Genomic DNA, 21,708 nt, shown 5'->3' with positions numbered 1-21,708 from the left:
ATTTCACAGGCTGCCCTGGCAAATGGGGGATGTCCCTTACTGCTGGACGAAAGCAAATGGAACTTGAAGAGAGGGGGGTCTGAATGACTGAGGCTGGTCACCCTTTCCTCCATTACTGACAAAGTCATGGAAGTAACAACACTGGAAGCCATTTCTAATCAAATGAGAACAAAAAGATGATTAGAAATAGTCAGCAAGAATTTATGAAAGGGAAAACATGCCTGAACAACCTAATAAACTTTGATTAAAATGCAAGCTTGGTAGTTGTAGAGTTGTCATTTCTCTTGACTTCAGCAAGACCTTCAACACTGTCCCCCATGACAGCACCATAATAGAAAAATTGATGACGTTATGGACTGAATAAATCCACAGAGAAATAGCATGGAAACTGTCTGGACTGTTGGGCTCAAATTTCTAAGGGAAAAACACTACAATTTAGCTAACTTACAGTTTCTTGAGGGGTTTAATATATTTCATCATGTCAATATTACTACACAGGTCAACCTCACTAATAAACACATTTTTCTTACCAAATCATGCTGTTGCTCTTGCCCTGTGTGGGCAACTAGCTATAAAATACGGAAATGCAGGGAAGAGGGCAGTGTCAAAAGCCCAGTTAAAATAAGCCAAGAAAGTTTCACTGTAAAGGTTGGCAAATACACAGATTTCATGTCGAGGTCTAAGCTGTCACCTTGCCAAGTCTTCAACACAAAAAAAATGAGATATTCAACAGTGACAGTTTACAAAGGATAAATACATTGGTTTTCCTAATATCAGAAGTATAGAACAACAGGAAAACGCATTTTATGAAGTATAAATAATTAACCTATTAAAACTAAACAAAATTCTAAAATAGGAAGATTTAATGCACAAATAACAAGAAACTTCTTCCAAGTGACACTTATGCTTTGTCAGCAATAACCTCATCCAATGGTAAAATCAGTTTCGTGATATGGAATTCGGAAATCTAGAAATAACACCCGACTTGCTTGTAGTGAAAGGAATTCAAGCTACAGGTCATATCTGCGTCAAAAGAAAAGTCCTCTCATTTTTACAGAGCTGTACAGGACATGCAGGCAGCTATTCTAACTTGACAGCACTAATCTGTCAAACTGTTTTCAGTTCCATACTCATCACACAAATAAAATCATTTTAATCCAAGCCACTACAAATATATGAAAACTAAGTTTATTATTGCTTAAAAATCAGAATTCTTAGAAACATTTTCAAAGATTCTTAGAAAAAAAAATAAAATTTGATTTTAGAAGGGATTACTGAAAATTTACTGTGAAATCTTAGAGAAAAGGTACAGGTTTCTTTGTGCAATCCCTTCAGCATCATGCCAGGCATTCTAAAATGAGAGGAACTATTCAGTCTTAGTGCAGCTTGTATTTAATTCTAACTTAAAACTGAAGTGACAAATCAAAAAGCCACTATTTTGTACTATTTTACTTCTGCCCACACAGTCAGTTACCTTTCCCCCCCCTTCAAGCAGGGATATTAAAAACAGTTCTCTGCTCATGCTACTGAGTTTATTCTCAGCTGCATGAATAATCGTTGCATAATTTATTACCCTCTGTAATACATGTGAACATTTATTTTAAGAATTCTGCATAACCTCAATTCTGTCAATTCTTGCCTACTGCAACTCTGGCAATACCTCAACCGATTTTTAATTTTCCATCTTCTAACATCGTAGGAAGTACCCAGCCCTTTGGGGCTTTGGAAATTCTGCTTGCTGTATTTAAGTCCATCACACAGGCAGGTGTAGGTTTAGGGGAAGGAATATCTATTACACAGCACAGCATTAAACACTCCATCTCCTGCCCAGTGGGTAAGAGGAAGGGGAAGCAGGAGGTTGTTCCAAAGTGGAAAGTGCCAGGAGATAAATCTGATTTCCTTAAGTGGATCATGATCAGGCCCTGTGTAAGCAGCAAGGCCAAACACACCAACAGACTGAATGAGGACATGCCTTTAATTCAGGTACATCTTTAGTTTGAGCTGAAATTGTGTAACTTTTTTTTTTTTTTGTCCTAAATGAGGACTTGGAAGTAAAAATAGTTACAGAACCATTTAATATTTCAAGGTAACAATGACAGTGTGCAAATAGTGCTTACCTAAATCGTACATTATACCACAAAAAAGTGAACACAAAACCACCAGACTTAAAATATGCTACGTATCTGAAATTAGAACTGGGCAAAAATGTATTTCCTATAAATTTTTTGATACTTTATGTTAGGAGTCAGCAAGATTTTATTTGACTCACCAGATGTTATCTGGAGGAGTCATTAAGAACAAACAACTGTACCTGTGATTCAATCTTGGCATAATGTTTTACTTAATTTTTAACCAAAAATCCAGTATATGCCTTTTTTTTTATATTTGTCTTTATTTTCCTCTAGTTCTTTGATACAGTTTCTTGCTTCCTTACTATTTCTTCATTCTGGTAATGAAGATATATTTGCACTACAGGATCAGGAAACACAGGACCAGGTCTTAGGAGAAGTCACCTATATCACATACATGGTAGAACTGTTTTAAATTCAGAACAAGACAAAATCCAGGAGGGATTGTTTTTAATCCCCACAGTGTCAACAGAAAAAGTTTAACTGCATTTACCAGAGGAAACAAGTTTTTCATGCCCTCAGGCATGCTGTGAACACACTTGTGTTGCAAGAGAACTTCACTAGCAGAGAGGAGAACTGTGTTCTCTATCCACATTCAAAAGTATAATATTTTAGCAAATTGTTCTCCAAGCCCCTCCTGGTTCACATTCCAAAAATTCTCTGTGCTCATCTCCATGGCCTAAATTACAAGGCGGTAAAAACCCAAGTTACCCATGAACTTCAAAGCAGTGATACAGATTAATTCAGGATAACTCTCCTGAGTAATGATTTAACTAACGACCTCATCAACTAATGCATTCTCCAGCACAGTAACAATCCTTCTTTACAAGGTTTTGCTATGAAATAAGTGTTCTGGATGACATTGATATACCACTGACTACCAAATTTATGTATCCAACCTTAAACAAGACACTACGATAAAGTAGACACACCTGAAGTAGTCTCCTAACTGCAAAGTCTTCAAACACTGCAAAAGCCCCCCCTCACCATACAGTGATGAAAATTTAGAGCACTAAAACCAGGTGGCAAAAGTGAGAACATTTGTAGTGACATCTATTGTCCACAGGTGAAAGTGGCACTTGGAAGAAAAAAAGTTCTTTAAAACTCAAAATAAGAAAACACCATTATTTATTGCAAATATGAATTCTGATGATTAAAACTTCCCATCTAAATACAGAACCTCATCTTTATTCAATTATATCTTTTATCAAGGCTGTTTTTCAAATTTATCAAATTTCTTTTGAATTTTAATCATATCATCCAGTGTGCTTGTAACTCTTTTTGTGTTGGTGTGTTACTGGCAGATAAAGACAAATCAAGTCCATTTTCATGGTCATTAATAAAAATACTGTAATACCACAGGACAATTCAGGCATCTGTGAGATTCCAGCCTTCCCTTCTGGCAATATTTTAAGCATTTCTTTTAAAGTAAGTTCCCTTAGTTCCCTTACTAGGAGGTACTGCCAAATTTCTACTACAGGTAAGCCATGGTGTGTAGTTTTTATATCCTCTTAAAAGGCCTTTTGCCATGCCATGGGAAAAGCTCATCCTTTGAAAATCCTGGGAAAACTTTTACCCTCTATCAGTACTTGCAAGACACAGTTAAGGAGTACAATGAGGACACTCCCACACACAGACTCAAATGGAAAAGAATAATCTCATTGTGACTCAGATTCATGCCAGCCAAACTCTTAAAGTCCCAAATATCAACTCAGAAAAGGTTTAATCACACATCCTTGTCCTAGAAGCTGCAGGAAAAAACCTAACAATTCTTATCTTCCTATCAGCCTGACCAAAACACCAGGTATTTATTTTTCCAGTAGTTCCCGTAAGTGCCAGCTTGACAACTACTCTCAGCATTCAAAATAATTTTAAAGATGTCGTCCTGTAAAGAGAACTTCCACATTTAAACGTCTCTTCACTGCTTCAAGAAAACATGACATTTCTTTTGCAGAAGAGCTGCTCTGAAGTTCTTGTGGAAAAGACTACAACATATCAGCTATCAAGCTTTTAACTGAAATTGCTATTTGATTTCAACAGGGAAGAGCAGCTACCTTCAGAGCAGGTGTTAATATCGCAAGAAGAAATGAAAGAATGGATACATAAGCAAAATCATCATCAAGGCAGAGGCCAAGGATAAAAGGCAGCAGGCCTAACAGCAAATATCCAATCCTTTGATCAATCAGGAGTAAAAGTGCACTTCAGTCAGGATTCCAGAGTCCACATTACAAACGGAATAAATGGACAAATTCTACCTGTCATGGAACAGGAGATATCCTCACTCTGAGCTCTGCATCACAACTCCAGCCCACAGCACAAATGAATGCATGAATTTTAAAACTTTGTTAAAGGCCAAATGTAACAAACAATTAGCAAAAAATGTTATTTTTAAAAATCAGGTCAGCAGGGTTGAGGTTTTTTGGTGAGGTTCGTGTTTTTGCAGGGCTTTGTTGTCTATTTTTAGGTTTAGGGGGTTTGCTTTAATTTTTAAACACCACTGATAGAAGAGTCCAATAGAGCAGATCGGATACAAGCCACCTGTAACTCCAGCCAAGTGAACACTGTGTCACCTTCCCTATTATAACCTGGGGGTATTCCTTCCACCCATAAACCCCACAACCCCATTTCCTTGCACTCTGTCCTTCTGAACCATCACTAATACCCTTTGTGGCTGCTCCTAATCTGCTCCCCTGCCAGCTGTATCCCACGTTGTGCTGAGTCGCTTGAAGCATTAACTATCTCACACACATATTTAACAACGTCCTATAAATACACCTCAGTTACCTCCTCCCCTTGTCAAAATACACCATTGAAATGGAAAAAAATCTGTACATCAACAGGTTTTGTTTTGACCTCAGATCCCCACATGACTAAGTACCATGACAGTGCCAGTAAGAACTGATATTCTGATTATATAAAAGCATGACTATATTGTAAGCAAGCCCTTAAAAGCTGACTGCTGTCACATCAAGACATAACTGAAAAAAAGAGAACTTACCTGCTGGCAAGGGAAGTCTTGAAATATCTGTAACAATAAAGAAATACATTTAGAAACAGAAGAAAAAGTAGCTCTACAATTGCATTGGCCTCGTAATTTTTCTGCAAGGCCATACTTGCTTAATAAAGCACATTATCTGAAGCCATTTGCTGGCTGCCAAGAATGCCACATGCAAATCAAAAGCATTTTCCTTGTCTCACCCTGTTCATTAACAGGATTATGCTTTGCTCACCTAACTGAAGGATAAAGATTATTCTGAAGGCAATGAGTGTAATTACTGCAGCAGAATACAGGTCACTACGCACAAATGAAGTGTTACATGCAAAATTCACCATCATCACCTACAGAATTTCAGAGCTCAGTGTCAGTGATTGTCTCTGCAAATGAAGAAGACTCTACAGAATGTTTTCTTTATTAAATCTTTAGAGAAGAAGTAGCCAAGCTTTCAAGTGGATAAGCATAGACCACCAGAAGTAATATTAAAAAGAAAGGACACTTGATTTTTGTCACCAAGGCACATTAGACACAGTTGCTGAACATTTTTAGAGTAGATGCTAAGGCTGTCTTGAGCTGCAAGCAATGACTACTGTCTCAGGGTCTTAATAGAACATATAAAAACTATATACTAAAAAAATATACATTATATTAAACTTTAAGTGATTATATTGCTCCTGCCTGCTTTTCTATTGTCATCTCAGTGCACATAATCATGACTGGGACCTGAGGTGCCCATCTGAGTTCAGAACAGAAACTATAACACACCACAAAGAACTAGAAAGAAAGAATTAAGTCTGTAAGGACATGGACTGGGGACACAAATCAAGGGGTTAATGAAAACTGAAATAAACACAAATTGAGGGGAGGAACTTGAGAAGGGGAACCAGTAAAACAAATGAGAGAAGAACTGAATTGAACCTAAGAAAAAGGTCTGCATCATTATTTGGTTAAAGGAAACAGCAAAGTTGAGTAATAAATTATCACACTGGGTACAAAATCCACATAGAAACTGAACTTTACCACAGGTGTAGCAGCTGAAACAGATGCAGAGATTATCAGGGCAGATGGTCACTGCTTTGCTACCTATTAGAAGAAATAATGAGGCTTAATAAATTTATTAGCCCTGCTCTCACCAACAGATTGCTACAATTCATGCATGTGGCTGGAAAACATGATGAAACTTGAATACCAAAGAGAATTACACCTAAAATTTAAAGGCAGCCCATGAAAAATTTCAAAAATGAACTGCACTACTCTGAGGAGATGATGAAACAGCAACACAGAAAGTTGAAATGCACTTAAAGAGTGAAATCAAAGTGGCAACAAGACACCAAAAAAAATAACAGAGAAAATATTGAATGCCTTAGTCTGGTAGAACACAGTATTTAAAAAGATAGCAAGGTACATTTAAAAGGTGCTCATCATGCTGTCTCTGCTTAGGAGCAAAACCATCTTACATGTAAGAAATGCCTCAAGACAGGCGATGCAGCCAAGGAGACACAGGAACTGCAGGAAGCAAAAAACCCAACATCTCCTGCACAGAATCCAAACCAGCACATAGTGAGTGAATGGAGCTTTCTTCCATCAAAGAGAGATTTGCAGTGACAATTAATTTGGAGAGTTACACGAAGATAAATGTTGTATCATTTTTTGTTTGTATGCATTTAATTGTTTACATGCTTTTTTTTATGATGTCACAAAAAATTCCTGCTTGCCACTAGGCTACACAATGCCAGCAACTGCAACCACATGAGTAAAGCATCTAAAACTGTGGGTTAGAAAATACCATTTTTGATTTGAATTTTTCCACCATGATAGAATCTAATGTCTAAATTCCATTTATAGTTAACAACTATCAAAATATTTAAGTTACTACAAACACTTAGAATTACATTAAAATCTAAGTTTTTGTATTTGGAAATGTTTTATTGCTGCATTTATTACTTTTGAAGCAGACTATTTGATTAAATGTGCCCACACAACAGATGTCAGGAAAAGAACAGCAAACATAACCCCCAGAAAATATGTTATTACTGTTATTATATATACACACAGGCAGAAAACAATCACTTACATCTCAGAATTAAAACAGAGAAAAGCTCTGCAGCTAAAACATGCACACGTATTTTTAACTTCAAGAAAGACCTGATCATACCCCAGCGTTTGTCCCTAACACCTGAGCTGATGTTTCCGCTGTGATCTCTCCCTGCTAGTGCTCACACAGATCCTGTTACTGCACCAGGACCTTCCCAAATGAGGCACTGACACCATCAGCACTGCTGCTATATTTAAATCAACCACTGTGAAGATTTCTGACTTCCATGTTCCACTGTAAATTAGTCCCACAAGTGCATTAACTGAAGAGATGCTGCACCCCTGGGACAAGTTTACTGAACAGCTTCCTGAAACTGCACCTTCTTCTATTTCAATTTAGTGCAATAGACTGTTTTCTACCATTAATTGACATGCATTAGATCTAAAAACAAGTTGGACAGAAGAAACTGAAGCCTGAAGGTCATATTGGTATACTCAAAATTGCATATGTGCACTTAGCAGATTACTTGTATGGTATTTCTCAATTATTTCCATTAAACACAAAGTCCTCTATAGGCTGATTTTGTATCTTAATCTTAGCAAACACCACCACTACAGAAATGTCAATTCATAACAGCATGAATGAAATAAATATTTTACAATTCCCAAGATAACAGTAACAATTCCACTCCCTTGTGTATCCAGACACCACAACAATAAGTGAAATGCTCATTACCTTCAGGTGTTCCTATTACTGTGGAGTCACTTTAGGAACTTTCTTATCATTGAGTTTGCCCCATCTTTCCAGCTCACTCTAATCTTTTCTGGCTTGAAACCTATCTTTACTCTCAAATATGGTTTTTCATTTAACATCTAACACCTAAAAAATGATGAGTGGATTCAGGCTACACTTTAAACACTTGCTTCACGGAGACATAAACTGAGATTACACACTCAGGTAGCTACTCATTTCAGGTTGCATTTACAAACTTGCTTTCTCTGCTGTGTAAAACTTATCCCTTTTTGAAGCACACTATAGCATTTCAATCTCTAGAGAGGAGAAATTCAACCAGTGCTAAGATTTGAAGAAGAAAAAACCCGAAGTTAGGGTTTTAATGTGGCTTGGGACTAAAATGAGAGGCTTGAGAGCATTCTGGAGAGCTGTCCTGTTGGGAAGGATGCCCTCACATCAGGGAGGCCTGGACTTTTCTCCTACAACTCAGTTTCTGAATGCTTCGAGTGCTGTCACACAAACCACATTTACTGCAGCTATAGAACATGAGCCAATCTTACTTTTTTATCTGCTCCATAGTTCTTCAAAGTGAAATCTAAAATGAATCATATTTCAAGTGCTGCTGCTCCTAGTGATCCTTTCAAGGGATCACTCGTGTTCTGCATTTATATTCTTAAGTATCTCCCTGTGTTACTTGGCAGGGAGCAAACTGCCAGTTTGAACAGGCAGAAAGAAAAATTACTTTCACATCATATTCTTTATCATAGCCAAACTTACATACTTTGTAAAGGCTAATCAGTTCTCAGAGAAAACTGGTTTTATCCCATGTAGATATTGGGAGGATGGAGCAGATGGCTTGAGAGCTCCTTTTCAAGCAAAGTTTCTGTAATACTGGACACAGATGATTGTAACAGACCAGGAACAAGCTGAAATTGCATTAGAGGTGCTATAAAATAATAAAGTTCCTCAGCCAAAGAAAACTCACCAAATAAACCAGTTATGTACATGAATTCATCAAGGAACAGGAAACCTTTATTTTAAAGAAAGAACACTATTATTGCTTCTATATGTACTGAAATTGTTCTGGGCACTACAGTCCTCAAATAGGCTTTGTGGATCTCGGCAGTAATGGTTTTTTTCTGATTTATGGATGCCCTGAGGATCAGATCTCTCTACCACTGTATTTGCTTTTATAAAACTATGCATTTTACATTGTTTTAACGAATGTTTTCTTAAAAATGGAGCCGCAACTTTAAATCTTCCTTCCAAGGATAACATCTAATCATAGAAAACAGGAATGTTTTGTGAGCTTCCTATTCCTGCCTCAAGGTAAAATGAGACTATTGCTCCATGGACAACTCCAAAGGCTCAGACTCTGCCCCATCTGCAGCCACTGATCTTGTTCCAGAGCTGTGGTAAGCAGCAGACCACAAGAAATTTAATCCTGTTCTCCTGTAGCAGGAGCTGGCTGACTCCAGCCTAACAGCACTCCCTTGAAATTAATTCAGATATTCAATTCACAAACCAATCTCTCCTTCCAGGGAAGAGTGAAGGCTTGCAGCACACGAGGAACCACAGACCACAGTCTCCAAGAAGCCAAGCAGCACATGTCATTGAACAACAACGTTTGCAACTAAATGAGGAGTATCACAGACTCAAAATAAAATGCAATGTTCCTATTTAGCCACTGTCACAAAATATTTTATGAATACAGATGCATATTCAGCTTTTAGCTTTTATGTGGCTGGTCCTGAAGGATGCTGTCTTAGAGGCTAGATCCAACCACCTGGAAGTCTCCTTTCCTATATTCTCTGGCAGGCTAAAATGGATGTTCCTCTGGTCTTTAATGAAATTGATATCTCATCAATTATGTAAAAATATTTTTATTTTTTAAAGAGAAAATAAGTAAACACAAAACACAAGTTATCTTTTTTTAAAAAAAGCTTTGTAAAATTACACTTGTTGAGAAACTCAAGGATTTATCCATGACCATCTGATCTACCGAACAAAGACCTTGGAGATGCAATGAATTCATCCTGACAGCACACCTATTAAAGAAAAGCTATTAAAAAGTTTTACTGTATGATTAAAAGATTGCATAAACCACCAGTTGCATTGTTCCATATATGTATGTTTTTCTCCATCATTACAAGTGCATCTCATTTGTAACTTACATCTAACCTACTTCTAATTTAGCAGTCTGCAGGGCTGAATGTTAACAACCTTTTATTATATCATTTCACATTAAGGCAGTTTTTTAGGGCAATTTTCAATGCAACTCAATAAAATCTTTTCATTTACTAAGTCTATGTAGAATGAGAGGCAGAAGTGCCTCACTGGAAAGGCCCATTTTTTCTAAACATTTTATTATCCTTACAAGTCTTTAAATGGTCCAACTGTTTTGGCTTTCAGGAGCAGCCCCGATTTGCAAACACCAATACCTGATACAGTAGTCAAGCGTCAATCATAATAGCACTAAAACCACCATTTGCTTACTGAGATTAGAGTCTTTTGCTCCTATTGACATATTTATTGCATTTGCCTTAGGCACAGCAACAGCTGAATATCCAGCTTAGCTGCAAATCTTCATCTGTTACCCTGGGGAGAGATGGAGGGGGGATAGTTATAGGACAGACACCTCCACCCACTAAACCTGGCATCAGTTCTTTTGTGCTTTAGCCAGATCAGAAGAAATTCAGCATACAAAACCACTGATCTTGTGTTTACAGCCCTACTTCACAGGAGATCCACGTTGCACAGGAGTCCCTTATTATCTTGGTTTAAATCTTTGCTTCAGCTGTGAGTATCAGCAGTAATGATTTAATGCTCTCATTTCTGTCTGCTGAAAAGGTTAACGAGCAAGCAGCCGACAATGAACTGCTGTGACACCCTGCAACGTGCACAGCCTGTGCTGTGCTTTTGAGAAGTTCTCTTAAACCACTCATTAGTTCTAAGCCAAGCTGCTGCCTCTGAAACACAAAAGCCACACAAAATTTAGCATGGAAAAATGAGAGGACCAACCAAAACACTGCAGAGAACACAAAGGGTTTTTTTTCAAATTAAGTGTTTGGTTGATAAAACAGGTACAAGGCACATCTATGGTGTGATGATCACCACATCTGACATACCCCAAGTAGCTCTAAATATGCAAAGGCTTTGTGGTGTTACACCAGTAAAAGTATCATCTGACTCGTCCCATACCTCGGGAACATCTTTCAGTTCGTATCTGCTTCCATAATTTCTCAATTTGTTGTCTGTTTACTGCCACATTCCTCTCACTACCGTAACTCTTCTGTTTGTACCTGCTTCCCTCTTCCCATTTGAAAACAAAATCAGTATTGAGTCTCCTTAGCTTATAGCATCTATACCAAAAAGAATCATTCAACAGTTTCAAATCTTAATTTCCCCTCCCAATACTCCTCCAAAATAACTCTGCTTATGCTTCTTAAATAACAATTTTTGAAATTGAAAAAATACAAACTGTGATTAAGACCATCAGAATAATCCACCTATGTTTTCCTCCATCTCAGCTGAACTCTGTCCTGAACTCTGTATGCACCTTGACACTTCAAATTCATCTACACCACATCATTGAGCATGACCACTGAGTTATCTATGCAGCCATGAGGAGACGAATTTTGGACCAGGCACACTGAACAGCAGGATATTAAATGAAAAGGTTGTGGTGGAAGTTACATTTAAGGAGATTAAGAAGAGCAAGAGAAATCACTCAGTCATTACTCAGGGCAGGTGGGATCAATCTCATTACATACAGAGTTACAGAACATGCAGTATCTAAGCAACTCAGATAAAGAATTTACTCTCAATATCTACACAAGTACTATATGCACCTTTTGCCTATGGGGAAGAGAGGTTTGGATAGAGAAGAGGATGGAGTAGTTCCCCAATAATTGGTTTTATTCAGCATCACAAAATGGGTAAGTGAACTCTGCATGTCTGCAGATCATATTAAGCTCCTATGGGTCAGCAAAAGTCTTATCAATGGAGGGAAAAAACCTAACAAGGATCTACAAAATTAAGCAAGTTGCTAAGACAGCAGCTGCACTTCAACACAGAGCTGTGATGTAATGCATTTGGGGAAAAAATTCTGAGCAATACCTCCTTAACAAAGTACCACTTGCACTTTATCCAGTTCCAACTGCGGGAGGAAGGCTGAGTCACTGTTTTCTCTGAAATCATCAGCTCAAACTGGAGTATCTAGCCAAAAGCAATAAAACATTGTGTCTCATTAGGAAGGGTACTGAAAACATGGTACTTAAACGTATTACTGTGCAAAACAAAAAAGCATCAACATGTTGTGTCTAGTTCTGGTCTCTGCACCAGAAGGAGGCAGAGATGTCCAGAGCTGGGCGGCTGAAGTGACTGAGGGATGGAACAGCTGCAAAGGAAGGCCAGATTACCAAATCTGGGGCCCCCTTAGCAGGGAGGACATGAGGCTCAGGGTGAACATGATCACAGCACAAGTGGAGGGGTGGGGGAAGAAGAGAGGGGAAAAATAAGAAGGAAAAAAGCAAACCGATGCAGCACCACCATTCAACAAATCCTGCCAGTCTGAGCATTTGAGGAAACTATTGGAGATCGAGTACAAACTAGTAAGAGTGCCTACTCCACAGCTGGCACTGAGCTCCTTGCAATTTCTGCAAGAGAAAAGCATGGAGAGAGGCGCCACCAGCTACTGGGCCAGGCATGTAATCTCTATTGTAAATAACATTTTTTGCTGCCATCGAGGGCCAGTGCTGGGTTGGGCAGTCAGTGGTCTCATTTAGCAGCATCTCTTGTCTCAGCAGCACTGTGGCCAGTGACTGTAACCCTGTGCTGGACACTGGGAGACCGCTCCTCAAATCCTGTGTTCAGATTTGGGCCTCTCATGACAAGACAGACATAGAGGGGCTGGAGCATGATCAGAGAACCGAACAGAGCTGGGGCAGGGGCTGGAGCACAAGACTGATGAGGAGCAGCTGAGGGAGCTGGGAGGCTCAGCCTGGAGAAAAGGAGGCTCACAGGGGATCTTCTCTCTCTCCAACTCCCTGACAGAAGGTTGGAGCCAGGTGGGGATGAGTCTCTTTCCCAAGTAACAAACAGGACAAGAGGAAATGGCATCAAATTGTGCCGGGGAAGGTAACGCTCAGTTAGGAAAAACTCTTTCACCGAAAGGGCAGTCAAATACTGGAAGACGCTGCTGGGGACATGGCTGAGTGGTGGCCTTGGCACTGCTGGGTTAACAGCTAGAATTACCAATTTTAAAGGCCTTTTCAAACTAAAATGATTCTCATTGTCTTAAACTCCCTATTGTGGCTCTGTGAAATCACGAGCTTAAACATCACTTCTAAGAACAGCTACTCAATCAAAAGTACTGTTCTAAGAATGTCAGCCACATTACCTGAATATTCTTATCATTTAATGGTTTATCATTAAAGGAGATGTGTTTAAACAAGCCCAGGAAACTTTAAAATCATTTAAGATGTTTAAGGAGGGACATATGTGTGCTGGCAGAAGTTCAGATCTATCAGGAATATCCTCCAGCACTATGATCTGTGATCACATAATCCTGATGGAAATACTGTGACATTTTATACACATAACAATTCGGGCCCTTAGGCAGGCTTAGGGAAAGCTGTAGCCATGTACTCTATACATGTGGAGCTACCCCCTATTTGTACTACAGAGCACTTGTTCTTCCAAGTGATAGCTTTAGTGGATGTTTTTCTTTCAAGAAACATTGTCTTGACATTGCTTGCTATGACTGAAGCTCCCTTGTCATTTTCTGTGAAGGACTTGTGACACACAGTGTGCCACCACAAGTCACCCACATCTTCAAAAGGTGTCAGGATTGTGTAGTTCCTACACTGAAATACAAATTAGCTCTACATGTCAGCAAAGGCTGGTTTGTACTTTAGGTATGACAGGAACTTAGCACGGAGTACGGAGGTGTTCCAGAATGTAAAATAAAAGTGTTTTCAGGTACAGAAATGAGTGCCAAGGGCACAACCAGAAGGGGAGAGAATGAGAAATTACTTCAGGCAAAATATTAAAAAGCTCTAAACAGAGCTGCACATCCCAGACCACAATGTAAGAGAAAAGTGCTTTCTTGAGTGTTTTTTTAGAGGGGGTCAAGTGGGAGTTTTGTTTTGGTTTTGAAATGGTAACTAATTGGGAGGATTTAGAGTAACAGATTGATGATGTAACAAAAGAAACTACCCAAAGTTTCTTGTTCAGCATAGTAGAACAGTATTCTGCAAGTCTTGGGCGTTTTTTTTGTTAAAACACAAATTCTTAGAAAGTTGGGCGAGTCACTTCCTTTCATGTTTCACCACTGTAAAATTATGCTGTTTCCATGGTTCTGGCCCACACATGGATTCCATTGTTACAGCAGTTTTTCAGGAGCTGAAATTAAATTTAAAATTAAAGTTTTAAATTTTTCTTATTTGAAGTTACAGATGGGTGAAAGAAGGTTGAAGATAATCAATGCAGCCATCACTGAGTGAGGGAGAAAAAATTAAAGAGTTTTCCAGTAAAGAACACACACGTGGTTTGTCAGAAGTTTAACAGAAGATTATCACCTTTGCACACACATTGTTCTTATCTAAAACAAAACAAAAAAAAATTTAAAAAAGGGGGGGGAGGGAGGGGCTTAGCACTTCCATCCATGAAAAGCCTTAGTGCCTAAGAAATAACACATTTTATTGCTCACAATGGGATTACTCCAAAGTGTTCACAGCAAGTTTGACAGCAGCTGCACAAGTTTTGCTCTTTACAGAAACCTGCCTCAGTAAATAAAATGAAATCTATTTGTAATGAGAATACCGGGGTTTTCTTAGTCCAACTGTGACACTCTGGATTGAGAAAGAATTTGCTTCAGCTGGAGCTTGTTCTCAAAGTGAAGCACAACATCCCTTCACAACAAATGGGCATTTACAGCCAGAGCTACAGAGGCTGAAATCAGTTCTGCAGTGAAGACATTACGCTTTTGGATCTTAACCATGTAAGAAATAAGAGAATTAAGGACACTCAGTGTGCTAGAAAAAGTCCAATAAATTCACCACCGTACGCATGGGAACAACTCCTTTAATGTCATCTGGGTGTTTCCACAAGTCTTACACATCCTCCCAGGGACACCAGATTGCACCATTTCCAACTCCTGTAGGGTCTGGAGACAACATGCTGCCAAGTGTCATTCTGCTGGGGTGGGGGGGGTCAAAACAAAGTCAAAAAAAGATTTCCAAAACCGAGATTACAAAGGAACATTGATTCAAGAAGCTTCTAGGTCAAGTAAATTATTTGACAAACACCACAGCAGACACAAGGCAATGAGAATTAGCACGGAGATTTCACAAGAATTTTGTCATTTCACGAGAATACACATTTCTTCATAAGCCAAAAAGAGCCTACCTCAGAGGGTAAATAGGAGTTTAGGGGCAATAGAAGTAAAGACAAGAAATCAGGAAAGAGCAGAAGAGACATTACAGAGCAATACATTATGTATTCATCTAAACTGACAAAATTATTTTTTCTTAATATGTTGCATGTTAGCAGTAGTTGTGTTAGGCTGGTTCCCTCCTCACACCACAACACTGATACACCAGCAGAAATAGAGAGAAAACTTTTCTCTACCTTCTCTGCTCTCTCTACCCCTTTTTATAAAGTTTTCCAGATGTTAAATAAAGAATGAATTAAGACAGAAAAAAAAGATGACAAGTGAGGCAGGGAGGAACCATGGGCAGAATAAAAAAATAAAAATAAAAAAAAAAAAATCAGGAAAAGAAAAATACACACATACATCAGGACAAAGAAACCCAAAGAGATCGCTGACAAAGCTAGATTATGAAGGTGAAGAGGGGGTAGTGGGGGAACAAGAGTGCAGACAGAAGAACTGCAGCACACAACATGAGACAGGCTTTCTTCTCCTAAGTGGTTCTGTCATGCAGCCGTCAGAGAGCGGCTCAAAGACAGCAGCACTGGTGTAACGGGAAACCCCCCAACACTGGGGGTTCTCTGCAAGAATCTGATCAAACAGGAGACCCAGTTGGTTTGACAGAACACAACGTGAAGCTCCCATATCTTGTTGGCTGCACCTTCCCAGCTCGGCCATTACTCATCTGGGCAAAGGGAACAAGGCAAAGAGTTTGTTTCCAATTCAGCACAGCACGAAGTCAAGTGCATATGATTAATGAATTCTCATTTCCACAGACCCACTGAAAAAGTTCAGCTTGGCATCATTAAGATTCTATCAGCCCTGAATTGCAATTTAAGATAGTATTTTTTGCCTTAATCTGCTGCTCTATTTAATCAATTTAATGCACAGTAAAAACTTAATTTGACAAAATTGAAAGCATTATTTCTCCCTGCCTCTGGCATGAAACAGATTAAGACCACCAGAAATACTTGCAGAAAGATTTAAGATTCATTACATATTGGGTGGCAGATAAATATTAGATATGCTATAAACTCTAAGTCTAAAAGCTGTGGATTTTAGTTAATGCTGCAATTACCCCCCAGCAGCTAACCCAAGTCACGCTTCCTACACAAGTCATCACTGTGATTTTTGAAGTCAGATCTCCTAAAATACTATTTTGTACAATGGTGACAAACTCCACAGACAGCAGGGAGAAGGAACAAGGATAACAAATACTTTACACCTCCTATGTAGGCTTCTGGCCAAACCCAGGCTGGATAAAGGCACAGATCAGAATAGAACACGTTCTAGGTCCAGGATGAAATAACAAACAGCTGACACTCCTACCCAAAATTCAATTTAAACTAGTTAGGTTATCCACAGAAGGTGAAGAGACAGTCACAGAAAGCTGCCACATAAGTATGTCTGGAGGTGTCTACAGGCAGTCTGAAGCTCCAAGATGACACTCAAGTTACAGGAGACACATCCATATGGAGTTCAGTCCCAGAGCTGGAGGCACCCAAATGGTCCCAGGGTTGGAGCTGTTTCTCCAAGAAGCAGCTCCTGTCATCCCATGGCCAGGGCTACAGCACAGTGGTACTACTTGTACTGTGAACAGAACACTTCTGCCTTCAGGGCTGTCAAACCAATTTTCCTCATAAATAACTAACAAGCCAATTTTACGGGCAGTGGCAGGGAGAGGAATTCTGACAGCGTGCTGCTCACAAAGCACACTCATTACTTTCTTAGCTAAGAATCACTAAGTCCCTTAGAAACTCTGACTTGCCTTGTAAGTATTTAAGTAGAGCATTACAAGTTTATTTGAAATGGATTTTGAAGCTATCATGATTTTGTACCTAGACATGACTTCTTAGAAAAGAAAAATCAAATACAAAATGCATCTACTGTTAAAACAGTCTGAAATTTACTATTCCTGCTGATGTTAAGAACAGCACTGCTTCACTTGAAAAGTACAAATATTTCAGTAACAGCTTTTTCCATTTATGTCAAGGGATTACATAGTGTATACACTTGTACAATTACATCTTACTTCAACTTGCTTTGTTGATATATAAAACACAGTACTAATGGCGAATACCTACCCTGCTGATGTGTAACAATTCCTTATCAGCAAACCAAACTAGCTGGAGCATAAAGGAAATCATGATGCAGTCCTTTAAGAATAAACAGAAAAGAGCCACAAATGTCCTAATTATATAAGGGTATTTGATCCTATGTAGGCTGGACTCAGTGAACAAATACTTTCTGCATAAAGATAAGAATTCAATACCACAAAGAAGTGTACAGTACAAATGTGGCTTTAGCCTCAGCAATGAGTGCTGGCAGGCAGAAAAACAAATCTTTTGTACCACATTATAATCCATAAGAAGGACAGCAAGAGTAATAAACCTACACCAAGAAAAACATTGTTAAGCTTTTAAAATTCTTCACTAATACTGCAGTTTATTCTTTGTCCCACCATTTCACAAGAATGAAAAAACATCAGCTCACCTCTTTTGTTATTTCAAACAAGTATATATTACTTGAGGATTAGTCTCTAAAAAGCTTTTCCAATTCTGATCATTCATTAGGCATGAAAACAGAGAAGATGAGCAAAAAGAAACCTATCCAGCTTTCTCTGCTTCTGATCCAACTTGGACAGAGTCAGATGCCACTGAATCCCACCAGAGTGAGAACAAAGAACTGAACTTGGTCACAGTGATGATGCAGAGTGGAACTGACAGTTGTTTCATGCACTTCTAACCTCAGTAACATGAAGAAAGTGAACATTTTTTAATTACTCTAATCTACTTTTCAATTTATCATGTATGAAGTGCCAGGTACTCTGAGCACACTAAATTATTTAGCATACATTGTAACAGTATCTTCTGCCTCTCATAATGGGCAGAATACATATGCAATGCTTATTAAAATTTTTAAATTAAAACATTGAAAAAACATTCAGTTCATCAAGGTCTCCAGTTCCCCAGTCCTCCCTCTCCAAATTGCTCCTGGACATATCATAAGACTTACCCTGTGAGTTCAAACTTGAGGCATAAATGAGAAAAAAAATGTCCAACTTAAAAACCTTATCCGAATTTCCAATAATTATTAAAGAGACTCATTTTCAAGCCCTTCAAGATCTAATCAGGTTCAGAGTGGACGCAAACTTAAATTTGCTTGAATACATTAAAGTAATTCTAGCACAAAATCAGGCAGGTACTGCCCAAGGATGTCAATATTTCAGGAACTTCTGAACGCATCTTTTTTCACTGATATGAAGAAACAGATCAAGTCAGAGAACTGCAGTGTGTACTTATGCCAGTGTCAGCTCTGGTACAGTTAATGTTTATTTTGTCATCCTGCAAACTAAGCATTTGTGACAGTACAAAGGAATTTCAGGCTGCATATGCAAACAACTTGACACAGAATTAGAGCTGGAATAATTTCTACTTGTATTTGTCTGCTGCAGCCCCACAGAAGAAATGCATAAGTTCTTAATAACAGGACACTGAGAGCTCAGAGCAAACCACAGGAAGCTCAAAGAACCAAAAATAATTATTTTCACTGAAGCCACAGGGATGTTAACTCTGCTGCCACATCACCACAATTTAACTAAATCCGTTTATCTCCCCTTTCCCCAATTCTGGGGACTCTGAACCACAGAATAACGAAAGTCAGGAGGCCCAAAGGAAACCTATGAAGTGTGTCTTCACAACCAAGAGAAAAACCACAGAAATCCTCTAGAAGAATTTGGGGTAAACTGGCAAACTCTGACCTCTGAACTCCTCAGGTCCCTGGAGCAGATCTGGCTGGATTACGTGTGTCAGATGCCTAAAGCATTCCCCAGTAACCCAGCAAGGCTGGAATCACAGAATGGTTTGGGTTGGAAGAGACCTTTAAAGGTCACCTAAATTCAGCAGAGGCAGGGACACCTTTCCCTAGACCACATTGCTCCAAGCTCCATCCAACCTGGCCTTGAACACCTGCAGGAATGGGGCAGCCACAACTTCTCTGAGCAACCTCTGCCAGGGCCTTACCACCAACTCAATTTTACCTTCTTAAAATATTAAAAAAATTCAATACATTGTTAAGAAATGCCAAACTCTAATTTGAGAAACCTGAGTAGATTAAGAAAGCATTATTTACCACACAGCCTTATATTCAACACCATGGTGGTGTTCAGAACACCCCTGAGCAAAGAGAAGGCACCACCAGTATCACTATGGACCCTTTATCCCAAAAACAGCACAGTTCTGAAACTCACCTGAACCCCCCCACAACCCTCTCCTTCACAGTGCTCTGAGGATTCAAAGTTCCAAGTGTCCCGGATTTGGGGGACATCCAAGGGGAAATCACAGAGTCATCAAAGTTGGAAAAGACCTCTGCAACTCATAATCTCAGGGGTCTTTTCCAACCTAAATGATTCCATGATCCTGGGTGTGAATGCTGCTGTCGGCAGGCTGAAATCAGCAGCTCCGTTCAGCTGTGGTTTGAAGCTTCTGCCTCTTGCAGAGTTTGGTAGGAACCAGTTCATGGCCAAAAAATATATGGGGAAGAGGATAACAGAGAGATGGCAAGCAGAACAAGCCTTTTTATTTCGGAAACTGAGGAAACAACAGACAATTGTCACTAACAACACAACCATAGAGAGATGTCAGGGATGGTGACCTGCAGTGTTTCATCCTGTCCAAGGGAGTTTCTAGGAACAAGGGCATCATCTGGCCCAAACTACCTCTGACAGAGAACAGACACTGTAAGGTTTAACCCAGTGATGCATGACTACAACATACCAGGTAACACTAATTTAGTTCACCTCAGAAAAAGCAAAACTAAAAAGGATTTTAGGATTTCTGTTTACACACAGACTTTTCTAATGAAGACATTGTCACATCTGTCTGTAGACACTAGACAATGTCAACAGGTTTGGGAATTACCTAAAAATTCTAAAATTTAAAGCCTACAAATTAATTAGACACTGTTCCAAAAACCACAAAGTACAGCTTTGAGACTGGGCAGTGACTTTATCAGACTCAAGCCAAAAGCTCTTGCCAAAGCACTTGAATGCAAAGACCACTGAGTTTCACCTTCCTGAAGTGTCCCACATCCAGAGTGACTATTTCTGAAAAGTTTGCCTTTTGAAGAAGTCAATACTAATATTATAAATTCCAACTCCTCCATGTCTTCCTCAAAGAACAAAAACACCAAGTATACTGAGAAACGAAGGACTGATTTTATTCTTCCAAGACTTAAAGTTCCAGAGAATCTGACTCCCCATTGTCTCCTTGGCCTCTATTCCAAACCTTAAAACTACAGTCATTCAAAATGCAAATATGTTAGGTTTTGCAGTGGGGATAAGCAAATACAGACTTTTTTCTACAAAACAGTTTCAACGATGCTCCCTTTCATATAGATCATGAATGGATACCTCTATCTCCTTACAAACTGCTGGTGGATGGAGCTACATCTATAGTCCTCTGGCCAACTGTAGCATTATTACAAACCAAATGAACACAAATCCAAATACTTTTAAGTAGCATAAAATATTAAAAACAACTCATATGGCCTCAGACAACAGCCACAGAAATTTATTTTTAGGGACAAAATCCTCTCATTCAAGAAAAACATGACAGATGATGAAATTTATTTCATTCCTGTGTATTAAGTTGTGAGACTAAGTGAGCTGAAACCTATTTGGGGAACACTGCTGGGCTGGATTTGCAGCTCTGATTAATGCCTAAATACTGATATTTGTGACTGAACACTCCAGAAAAATCGAGGTCTTTTAGGGCCTTTGGGAAACTGAATGACATGACAGGGACCAAGTCAATGGTTAGAGCGCAGAATTTTTAAATATTTTACATGCAATTAGAATTACTCTTGCATTAGAAAACTTGCCAGCAGTAGCTTGTTTCTTATTTTGTTCTATCCTTATTTTCCCTTCATATTTACAGGCATTTCAAAGAACAAATGGCACAACAAACCTAGTTAATATTAAGTTTGTGAAACTGGTTAAATACATGAACCATGTATGTAGAACATACAGTAATTTATAATTCTGGTGCCTTGGTTCTGAACCTCCATGTGTTAGTCTGGAGTTGTAGATCAATTAACCACAACTCAGAAATGCTTTGAAGCTCAAAACCTAGCAATGCACAAATCAATATTTAATTTGCAGTCAGTGTAGGAGTTAAAAATGTATCAGAAGCCATGTACAAAGTATATATTAGAAACCACAAAATTAAATACCAACATGCACTACCAACAGCCTTAGCAATTAGAGATGAATATTTCAATGTAATTTCTTTTAAAGCCTCCTGATTTTAACAAAAATTTGTGAACAACCAACCCCATTTAAGTTACAAATGGTTCATGTGTATCATTATTTGCATCATCCAAGACC

General features: G+C 38.8%; 1 protein-coding gene across 17 annotated transcripts in view; it reads right to left on the bottom strand.

Annotated features, from left to right (window-relative positions):
• PTK2 (protein tyrosine kinase 2) overlaps nucleotides 1-21,708 on the bottom strand; it is a 190,250-nt gene that overhangs the window by 145,198 nt on the left and 23,344 nt on the right. For 12 of the 17 annotated variants that reach the window (XM_088050955.1, XM_088068867.1, XM_088068967.1 and 9 more), the window contains 2 exons: nucleotides 6,145-6,207; nucleotides 5,128-5,154 (listed from right to left, as the gene is read on the bottom strand). The exons of 2 other annotated variants lie outside the window; for them this stretch is intronic. The gene's annotated coding sequence lies outside the window, so the exon portion shown is untranslated. Of the gene's footprint in view, nucleotides 1-5,127; nucleotides 5,155-6,144; nucleotides 6,208-6,581; nucleotides 6,659-21,708 lie in introns of those variants that run through there. 3 more of the 17 variants (XM_088050950.1, XM_088050973.1, XM_088050960.1) reach the window with 2 other exon arrangements.

The sequence above is a fragment of the Pseudopodoces humilis genome, chromosome 1 (genome assembly GCF_049639895.1).
Source record: "Pseudopodoces humilis isolate 2021_Gansu_Grassland_sample_001 chromosome 1, ASM4963989v1, whole genome shotgun sequence".
NCBI lineage: Eukaryota > Metazoa > Chordata > Aves > Passeriformes > Paridae > Pseudopodoces > Pseudopodoces humilis.
Note: the sequence above shows the minus strand (reverse complement) of the source record. Positions and strands in the feature narration are given on the sequence as shown.